The sequence below is a fragment of the Mizuhopecten yessoensis genome, unplaced genomic scaffold (assembly GCF_002113885.1).
Source record: "Mizuhopecten yessoensis strain PY_sf001 unplaced genomic scaffold, ASM211388v2 scaffold11113, whole genome shotgun sequence".
Taxonomy (NCBI): Eukaryota; Metazoa; Mollusca; class Bivalvia; order Pectinida; family Pectinidae; genus Mizuhopecten; species Mizuhopecten yessoensis.
The window spans coordinates 387,839-393,846 of NW_018408886.1; the positions used below are offsets into that span (position 1 = coordinate 387,839).

General features: G+C 37.8%; 1 long non-coding RNA gene across 1 annotated transcript in view; it reads right to left on the reverse strand.

Annotated features, from left to right (window-relative positions):
- Positions 1–1,028, reverse strand: part of LOC110466033 — a 33,851-nt gene extending 32,823 nt beyond the window's left edge. The window contains exon 1 of the long non-coding RNA XR_002464688.1: positions 952–1,028. This is a non-coding gene — a long non-coding RNA (uncharacterized LOC110466033). The remainder of the gene's footprint in view (positions 1–951) is intronic.
- Positions 1,029–6,008: the final 4,980 nt, after the last annotated feature.

Genomic DNA, 6,008 nt, shown 5'->3' on the forward strand with positions numbered 1-6,008 from the left:
CCCCCCCCACCCATCACCTTACAACCTACAGGCCTCTGGTAGATATTTTGTGATTGAAGGGAGATAACTATCTTTTTGTTTTCAGATCCAGAACTTTATAAACAGTTAAATAGTTCTGTTTAAGTAATTAACATAAACTTCCTATGCTGTCGCTTCTTAATAAAATCTGCCGTAGTCATTTCAAGAGATGATATATTGACAGTTTGCGGTTTCAAGGCACATTATTTTAATTTTAATTTCCTTGTGAAACTCTTTTTCTTCCTATTTTAACATCAAGAACAAGCACAAAAAAACATGACATTACTTATTATTTGTTCAAAACTGCTGTTCAGCATTATTCACTATAACCATTAACGGGGAAAATAACCTCCATGAGGTAGTGTTGTCAAATACCATAATTTTAACAGTTTTAATGTAATATCAATACACGTGTTTTTGGAGGGTTTTTAAGAATATCGGCTTTAAATTATGTCTGGATAAATACTACATGCAAATATCTCTTCGAAACCAAATGGCACTGTTCCATAACGGTTTCTTTCTGACTTGTCCGTTCCTGTAATTCAACGCGATTCAACAGGCGGTTCGCCAATACACAAGGTGCCATTTGCACATGTGTCCGTGTGTATTGAACCGTATGCACTTTGAAAACATCGTTTTTACAGAACGGAAGAGAAACAAGACAGCTTATTTCGAAACGAAATTAACATTGAAACACTTAAGAACCAGTTCTTACCCATGTAAAATACTTGTCATATGCATTTTAACCTTGATATCATACCAAGTTCCCAAATTTCGTGCGAGAACCAGGAGGTGAGCTCGCACCTTTGTGACTCTCGACGAAGACTGGCAGACATTTGGTTCAAACACCGGCTTATCATATAGCCAAAACATCTAAATATTGGAGTTTGGAATTTTTTACTTAAGTTTTAAATCATAATTTGTGACACAAACCTGTTTTTACAACTTTTTGTTGACTTTCCCGCGAAGTTTCTGCAGAGATAATGGCGGCCTTGACATGTGCATACAGGTCCCACAATGCTATGCGAATGTTGTTACCTGGGCCAAAGTTTGGCGCCAAATTTAAACTCGCTTTGAAAAGGGGCGTGTCTTTTTAAGTACATCGAAGTTGTAACGACATTGTAAAACACGATTTTTAATAAAAGTGGATAATTACGATAAGAAATTTCGGTATCTTGAAAGAAAGAAAAAAAATCGATTTAAAATCTGATTTATAATCAATAAGCAATATAAAAAAATAGATTTTAAGAGTTAGATCAATAGACTATTTCTTATATGGATTTTCAGTTTATGTTTCTTATTTATTCTATATTCATATTATGATTATTGCTTGTCCCAGTTGCTGGTTTGGTGTAAAAGAAAAATAAGGTAACCAAACAATTTTGACTGTTTTGGGTTTTCAGGTGAGTTGATATAACTTTGTTTCCTCGGAGGTTGATTCTCCAACCAGAGACGTGTGAAGCCATAGTGCCATCTGTGGCGTAGCAAATCATATTTCGAAGTGTATGCTTAAGGGTTGAGCTTCCGAGGCACATATAGCGCCGAAAGAGTGGCAAGGTGTGAAAGGGGGAGTTCCCCCTCCCATTCTGGAAAAAAAATTAAAAATCTACTGGGCCCTAGAAGCAATCTCTTGCATTCTGGGAACTCTTTTTAGTCTGATTACTATCAAATAAAACTCGACTTTTTAATTGAATAATATATGAATTTTGTACTTCAATACATCTCTGACATAACATAGCAGTACTATTTAATCAGACCAAAATCTTCAAGAAGATTTTTTCAATTATATTTTCCTTTTTATGATTAATATGGACGGTCTATATAAATCATAAAAATTAAATTAATACAAATATCCGATTAAAAAAAAGTCTACTTGAAATTTTTTGTGTTTATTTGAGCATACAAGCATAAATGTCTGCTATGCCACTGGCCATGTAGTATATATATGTCTTTGCTCCCATAATAAGACCCCCTACACGCTACCATGTCCAAGACATTAAGATTAATATAAGCACAGTATCACAGATACTTATAAGTTTGGTATGAAAAATGATAAAAACTTTTCTGTTATTGTTTTAGGTATAGGAAGTCTGATTTTAATACTTTCTGTGTGTATTTTTCTCCATTTTTTTTTCATAATAATGTGACAGGTTTTAATTGTACAAAGGGTTGCAGCCGCCTCCTAGCATCTCACCTGGTTGAGTGGCGTACTGGGAATCTGGGGGTCACTGGTTCGATCCTAGGTGGAAGCTAGCACACTAGCACACTACTCTCTTTCCTGTTGCAATAAATTTCAGGCTCATATTCATATTAAAACTTTCTGAAGGTCACAGGTGGTATATATAACATGCAGAAAATCATTTTTATATCTGCCTTCCTTTTAGAATCTGAACCTTCAAAATCATCTCAATAAAATAAAAATAAAGTACATTTTCTATGTCTAGATTAATGAAACATACTGGGTTGCCACTACCTAATATAACTCTTTCACCCCTATGTACCTTTAGTCAACTCTACCATGTATTGATCTGGATGAGTCCATTGTGGTCTACAGTGGTGAAAGGGATAAGTATCTGCATTAAAAATTACAAACCACAGGTACATACCATAAATAATACATACAGCTTAACCCTTTCACCCCTGTGTAACTTTAGTTGACTCTACTGTGCATTGATCAGGAGGAGTCCATAAGGGTCTGCAGGGGGTAAAGGGTACAACTGCATCACAAATTAAAGTACTAGAAGAGCTACACTCTAGAGTTATGTTTATTATACTCTCTTATACTTTGTACAGAATATGAAGAAACAAATCTGAGTTTGGCTTAGAGTTACCTCCCTTATCGCTTATATGATCTCAAGATGTGATCATTAGGGCATATTTCTGTAGAAAAGAACTTCAACGTTTTATTACGGTGTTATTAGTAATACCACAGACTCAGATAGTCAAATCTAATTCTGTAGTAATACATCTTAACCTGATGGTACATGTACTATTTATTCCTTGTGACAAGCCCTGAACACCTTGGCCCGGGACAACATGTAAAACGATACCAAAATACAACATAACAATGTACAATTTTTTGCAATTTTATTATGATTTTTTTGGCCATTTTTTTCTATTTTGGAAGAAATTAAACATGAAAATTTTCTTCCATCATGACAGAAGAAAACATTGGATAATTCATGTATTGCAAGTGTCCCTTTGTTCTAGAGACATTGTGCTAACAGTTAAAAGGCAGTGTAATGCTGTGGGAGAGAGAAGCACCAGTAATTATGATATGCTAGCATAAATTGTTAAAGTCATTTTCTCCAGCCATATTGACAAAAAAACTCAGATACACATCAATATACAGTATCTTGTTATGATGAATTAACACCCTTCTCTTTGGTTGCTTGCAAATGGCAGTGACTTCAAGTTGAACACGTTTCTAAATGTTTGTGATTCATATTTTTTACCGTAACGTAACCGTGAGATTCTTTTGATGTACATCAGAGGGTCAAACTAGTCTCCTTGTCTCATCCAAAAGGTGGCGCACACTGAGCCTTCGATTTAGCTATGCCATATTCCAGGGGTACAGAGAGGGACAGTGAGATGGAGGCCACATCAGTAGAAGATTGAGTTTTAATTAGACTGTCTTTGATCTGTTGATCTTGAGTCAATTTTTAACTGTTGAGGGAACTTGGTCTTACTAAAATCAATTTTGTTGGGATTTTCATATTCACAAGAATTTATAATTTGCAGAATGTATTCAGTCAGCAAATTATCTAAACAGTATGTAATTTTGGTCTCGTAATTTGAATAAGCATAAAGCAGGCTTATAATAGTTCAAAGTTTGTAAGCGATGGTTGGTTTGACAAAAATCTCAAAACTATGATATCCATATTGTATATGATTAAGTTTGATAACATTCTGTCAACAACTTATTATAAATCCTATAGAAATTATTAGAAATTATATAGATCCTTCCTATGACATAATATATCGGGATACGTATCGCAATATACTCATTCTGTATTGCAATATATCATGATACACTCTTGGCGTATTGTGTATATTTTTAACCATACATACAATGATGTGGCAAGAACTTTTTCATTTTTTTGTATGAAACACCAGCAAAACAAGATGGTGATGGTAAGATAAACGAGGAACAAGCAATATTGGGACGGATGTCTAGGTATTTACTGAATCAATCTCATAGGCAGTGATGGAGATGATAATGTTAAAATGGTTTGTTCACTGTGTCGCGGGTTTGAGGTGTGACTAGGACCACTAGCCCTCCTACACTGGGTCGCGGGTTCGAGGTGTGACTAGGATCCCACCCTCCTACACTGGGTCGCAGGTTCAAGGTCTGACTAGGATCACTGGCCCTCCTACACTGGGTCGCGGGTTCAAGGTGTGACTATGATCACTAGCCCTCCTACACAAGGTGTGACTAGGATCACTAGCCCTCCTACACTGGGTCGCGGGTTCAAGGTGTGACTAGGATCACTAGCCCTCTTACACAATGTGTGACTAGCATCACTAGCCCTCTTACACAATGTGTGACTAGGATCCCACCCTCCTACACTGGGTCGCAGGTTCAAGGTCTGACTAGGATCACTGGCCCTCCTACACTGGGTAGCGGGTTCAAGGTGTGACTATGATCACTAGCCCTCCTACACAATGTGTGACTAGGATTACTAGCCCTTCTATACTGGGTCGCGGGTTCAAGGTGTGACTAGGATTACTAGCCCTCCTATACTGGGTCGCGGGTTCAAGGTGTGACTAGGATCACTAGCCCTCCTACACAATGTGTGACTAGGATTACTAGCCCTCCTACACTGGGTCGCGGGTTCAAGGTGTGACTAGGATCACTAGCCCTTCTACACAATGTGTGACTAGGATTACTAGCCCTCCTATACTGGGTCGCGGGTTCAAGGTGTGACTAGGATCACTAGCCCTCCTACACAATGTGTGACTAGGATTAGTAGCCCTCCTACACTGGGTCGCGGGTTCAAGGTGTGACTGGGATCGCTAGCCCTCTTACACAATGTGTGACTAGGATCACTAGCCCTCCTACACTGGGTGGCGGGTTCGAGGTGTGACTAGGATCACTAGCCCTCCTACACTGGGTCGCGGGTTCGAGGTGTGACTAGGATCACTAGCCCTCCTACACTGGGTTGCGGGATTTGAGGCCTATGTTGCCAGGTACTGGCTGCATGTCAGTGATTTTCCCTCCACCACCAAAACCTAAAATTATGACAATAGCTGTTAAATAGGATGTAAAACACAAACATACAGAAAGACATACCATAGATTAGGGAAAGAACAAAAGTCAAACAAACACGTGGTAACATGATCCAGACACGAATTTCCCAGTGATTTATAAAATAAATTGAGCACATATCAGTCGATGTTTCATTAATCTAGAAAATGAATTATTGCAGACATTTTTTCGGACAGTCATAGTGCCACCATATATGTGTATCTGTGAAAGCCCTTGTTGTGTAACTGATACATAATAATGTACATAAATACGATGACACGTTCCCCTGTTGTTTGAAGACATTTGATACAGTTAGTAAAACTGGCTAAATCTGGCACCAATGCTCACTTAACCACAAATACACAAAATCTGCGAGACCTTGGGCCCGATCGGTTATGTGGACCAACCTGTTGTGTGTTTTTGAATGTAACATTTTCAAGTATAAATACTTGCGTACCTGCAAATGTTTATGCAGGCCATGCAAGGCTTTGTCAAGGCTTGCCTGAAAACAGCATCGGATAACTAGGTCCAACTTTATTTTATAAATGAACCACTCTGGTCCAACTGTTTAGATGGTGATAAACGAAGACATCCCTTTAATTATTTTATGATTTTTTTTCTCTCCTTAATTTCATTTCTTGAACTCCCTAACCCCCAAACCTTAAATCAAACTGAGAATCCCCTGTGAGCCTATCTAAATCTAACACAGATAAATACTGTAAGACAATGTGGGTTTTTTTTG